Source organism: Triticum aestivum, chromosome 1B (assembly GCF_018294505.1).
Source record: "Triticum aestivum cultivar Chinese Spring chromosome 1B, IWGSC CS RefSeq v2.1, whole genome shotgun sequence".
Classification (NCBI taxonomy): Eukaryota; Viridiplantae; Streptophyta; class Magnoliopsida; order Poales; family Poaceae; genus Triticum; species Triticum aestivum.
In genome coordinates this window covers 85,957,948-85,963,261 of record NC_057795.1, presented here as the reverse complement: position 1 = coordinate 85,963,261, position 5,314 = coordinate 85,957,948, and positions in this window count along the sequence as shown.

The following is a 5,314-nucleotide window of genomic DNA, read 5'->3' as shown; positions in this document are numbered from 1 at the left end:
ACATAGTTCTGCTGGGGCCTCAGCACAACACACCCTGGAAAATAAACTAAGCAACTAGTCCGCTTGACACTGCAGTAGAACCAGCTGAGCGACGACACTGCCACCTACTCGGAGTCCGAGTCCACGTCCTCGACTTCGTCCTCGTCCCTCTTCCTCTTCCTCTTTGCCAACGCTTCTTTGCTTGAACCGGACACTGGGCTCTACTTCTTCATCCAACCCTTGTAGATATTTAAACAAAGGTAGGCATCCATTGCTGCGTACAGGATGTGATCTTCATCTAATATCTTCGACTCCCATGCATGATGAAACTTGTGATGAGGTTTCTTCAGTTTAGCGTACGAAGGATCAATCATGGCTGCTACCAGGGTCAGCATTGAAGGTTGAGAGGAGGACACCAGGCTTGCCTTCTGGAGATCGAAGGGCTGGCCTACAACAAGACCTATCCGACGTAGGACATCCCTGTCGTTCCGACAGTCTACAGTAACGAATTTCACTCTTTTGTCCTTGAGGTAGTTCTTAAAATCCCGGCACTCAATGTCGGCATGGCATATGTGGTAAACCAAGCAAATGTTATGTACGCAAACCTGGATCACGACGGGCTTCTTCCTCTCTGCCTCCTTTAGAATCTTCTCTCTTTCCAGGACTGTGGTGTAATCAACATCTAGCCCAGCGACCCACACATTCATTGAACTGTTGAACATCCATAGGAAAGCGAGCAAGCCATGCTTTCACCGTCGCAGATCCATGTGTGTAGATGATGATGAACTCATTGCCGGTGATGGCTCTAACCTGGTACTCAACAGCGACCATGGAGATCTGGGAGGCCATGGATTTTGGAGGAGGGTTAGGAGAAGTTGAACTATTTTACCCAGCAAAAAAAACTGGGAGCAAACTAATGTGAAAGGACGGGACGACTGGGAGCAAATTGTTGTAAGGTAGAAGATGGGGACGAGTAGGGCGTGCGAACAACGTGGGGTTGCTTGCTTGCCCGATGGATAAACGGCTGCAAGCCCCCAAACAGTTCTCGAGAACTATGCGGGACCCACTAGATGTCATATCTACTAGACCCATATCGTAGTCCTGACGGTATAGCTTCTGCCTGTTCGCACGCCATGCTGGTGCTTGGATGTAACTTCACTCAATTTCGCCAACCGTCGCGCCTCCCACGACCTTCGCCTCCCTCGCGCGGTCGCGCCCTTTGAGACTTCGACCGGCTATAAATGAGCAATTTTTTTCCTACTCCGCATGCATGATACTCCCTCTGGTCCTTTTTACGCCCGTCAACCGTTTGAAAAGTGTTTGACCAAATTTATACTAAAAATATCAATATCTACAATACTGATTAGAATGAGTATAAGAAATACGTTTTATAATGAGTGTAAAAATATTGATTTGACATTGTGAATGTTGATACATTTTTCTATAAGTTTGGTCAAAGTAGAGGTACATTGACTTCAGACAAAACTTAAATGCACAATGCAGACTAGTCCCTCCGTCCAGGTGCGTGCCATGTCCTAGCTTTCCATCACAACAAGGTTAGCTATTAGAGTACTACTACCTCCCTTCTAGTTTAAGGGGCCCGATTAAAAAAATTCACCTACTCTTAGCAAGATAGTAGAGGCGGTGGAATAGTTTTGAAGTCTGCAAAAGTACTCAACTAATGCTGTTGTTCTTCACAAAAAAATGTGTTTACCAATGCATGCATGAACACTAGTTACTCTAACCCGCCCTCTCTTCTTTAATTCGTTGCCACATCGGCATGTTTGCTATTCCTGTGTGCATGATACCAGCTAAGATACCACCATTATGGCCAGCCTTAATCATCGCATGCAATAATTTAGTGCACCTTGAAATATGAACATGTGTGGGGCGTGTATTTTTAATGACTTGAGACTATACCTAGCTCGGCATGCAAGATGACTTATTATGTACCATTCCCCATACCTGCAGGAAGCCCGTTTGTCTCCAAATCTTTCCTCTCCATGTGTGGAAACAATATGCCTGCCAGACTCTCCTTCTCCCTCCGACGGTCCCACCACTCCACCCCGTGTGGAAAAAAAATCTGCATGCATGACTCTCCTCCCCCACGCTCCTCCAATCCATTGTGACCAGCAATATTTCCGCCCCTTCCCTCCCCCGTAATTTACTCCAACAAATATGCCCACATAGCTGTTATGTTAATCACGCAACATATCTTTTGGTACACTGCTTCAGTTACATAACTACAGGTGCATTGGGTCAGTGACATATGGGCCCAACAAGGGTCTGGCCCACATGTCAGTGACACAACTGGACCTGCAGTTAAGTCAGTGCAGTTCAGTCCATAACTTACATAGGTGTGCCATTGCTCGCTACAAATAATGCGCCTCCCACGACATTCAAAAGAACGCTCATGTTCATTGCTATCTCCTCCCCCTCCGTCTCACTTCGACCACCATGGCAACGCCCCTCCCAAGCCCTAAGCGCCCCTCGCTGCACCGCCCGAATGGTCAAGCGTCGCTGTTCTGTTCCTCACCGCCACTAATCGAGGAGGACGCGTCGGTGTTCCACTACTTGCTGTGACACGTCGAGGTGGATGCGTCGGCGTTCCCAATCTCGCCAGCACGCGCGTCGGAGGACGCGTCGGCTCCCCGCTATGAGGAGAATGCCACGCCGCCCGCCGAGCCCCCCGGCCTTGAGGAGCTTTGTGGGAGGCTTTGCTACCGGTAGAGCACGGCAAAATAGAGGTGGAGAAGAAGGCCAAGGAAGAGAAGCGTACCGCGGGGCAAGCTGCCTGGCAGGTCTATGTCGCGTCCGATAGAGTAAGGCAATTGGCTCTTTGGCAGAAGGCTCGTGCAAGGGCCATGAGGGTGGCGGAGGACGCCCGTGCCAGAGCCCTGAGTGCAGTCGGGCCCAAGCGCCTCATCTACGCTTGGCGGTACGTGGACCGGGTGCACGCTTCCAGCGAGGAGGAGTACCTGCTGGCGCCATATCACCACACCGGTGATATCACGCTCACCCACCGGCAAGCCGCCAATCAGCACCTCGCGAGTTGCGAGGCTGGGGAAGAGGCTTTGTGTTGGCGCGCTGAGAAACGGCCGCACACCAGGGCACTCGTGGCACGGGGCACGCGCTCCTGCAAGCGCTGTGGCTTTTAGTAGGGAGTATAATTTAGTTCCATAAGGTGATCTCATTAGTGTTGGGACGCAAATGATAAATCCCAAACATTCGTGAATTGTTAGCATCCTTAATTAAGTATGTAAGAGGAAAAGTTCGGAAACCTTGTGTATCCGTATGCATTTTGTAAGTAGGTGCATACAGCACAAACTTTAGTACTATATACTATCGCACTACACGTCTCTCTCTATATATGCTTGCAGACTGTGCTACTCCCTCCGTCTAGGTGAATAAGTCATCTTTGGTTGTGCACCGTGACCAAGTAGGAGGGAAGACTTTATACACCTAGACGGAGGGAGTACTACTATTACTTATGTAGGGCAAATAACAGTACGATGCATTTTTTGTAAAAGTAAAAAAAACAGCACTAGTCAAGCTTGCGAAACGATTCAATGCAAAACAAATGCAAAAGTGCTCGTTTCATTGTTTACTTTTAGCTTCCTTCTCTATGGTTATTTCTCTATCGTACTTTCTTAGGAGTATCTCACTGGTCGGAAAGGCATGCAAATTCCCAAACCGCTTCCTACACCCTGTATCGAATTTTTTGCCTAACAAGTTGTGCCGTGCAATTGGAATTCCAACTTGAGTACTAGTACTACTAGTAGGAGTACCAGGGGCCAGTTCGTTTAGGCTTCTAGATTAGTACTAATCCCTTTACTACTAGCTCCATCCTAGTTTATTGGTCCCCATTTGTAATCTGTGTCAAATTTTGATCATAAATTTAACTAATGAAATGTTTGTGATGTCACATGCACTAACATTTTATCAGTTAAATCTTTGGACAAAATTTACAACAAATTACGATTGTGACGAATAAACCAGGACGGAGGTACTCCCTCCATTTTTGTATACAAGGCACTATAAAAAATACATTTTGCATCTATACATGGCCACCAACAGTAATCGAGACAAATATTAATGATGTTTCCTCATACTAGTAACCCATGGCTTAATTACTAGCATGCATGTAGTGGATGATAATGAAAAACGCATCTACTTCCTCTCTCACGGCCACTCAATTTCTTGTAATGTGCATGCACCCTATTAATTAACCCGGTAAATGAGAAAATAAATTGACTTGTAAAGCACACATTGATTTTTATCTCGGTACCTGTAATATGAGTTCGTGGCCTTGTATATAAAAAAGAAGGGAGTACTAGTAGTACTAGTAGTTTAGAAGCCCAAATAAATGAGTGAGGCGCCTTAATGTTACTTTCCACTGTGACTAGTCTTATGGGAAAAGCTGGGGAATAGACGGCTTATTTTTTAAGCCGCCAAAAGAACTGGCCCTAGGAGTAGTAGCTAGGGATACTAGGGGTAGTAGTTAGGGATCGAGTGTGCGAGATGAACCGGAGAAAGTAAATGTAGAGAGATGAAATGCAAAAAAGACGGAGGTATGTGATGGTTGCTTGTCCGTTTATTTTACCAGGCCACTTATTACTGGCAGTGGTTGGGTTTTGTGATATGACGGCTTTACTGCCACCCCACAAGCAGGGTGAGACTCCCGTGCAGCGCCGCCCTCTACACTTGTACTACATCGGTCGTGGTTTATTAGTCCCCCATTGAATTTGACTGAAGATTTAACTGATAAAATGTTAGTGCATGTCAACAAAAACTATATCATTGGATTCGTATTTGAACATAGTTTTGAATGACATAATTTTAGGTGACATGCATCAGCATTTATCGTACTATATATAATGTTAGTTCAATTTTTGGTCCTACTAATCTATGGTAGTAAGGTTCCCGTGCGTTGCACCGAAGAGTGAAATGCATTGATCGAGGAGTTGTTTATTTTGACAAAGGATGTGGGGGTCATCTCATGTGTAACGGGTATCAATAGGTTTCTTCAGCTATTATTTCATCTCTAGAGCTCACAAACATCCGGGTGAACTAGATAAAAAGGTATCTTTTGCAAACAAAAGCGTTCAACTGTTCAACCTGCATCCAAAACTTGTGAAGAAATAACTCTTATTGTGCTTTGCAAGAAATGATCTTTAAGAATTAGTTTTTGAATATAGATTGTTATACATGTTGGCTACAGATGACATGGCACTTTATTATAGTCAATAGTTAGCTATACTATTAAGTATTAACCATGCCCTTATACACCTAGACGGAGGGATTAAATCAGGATGACTTGGAAGGGGGCAAAAGA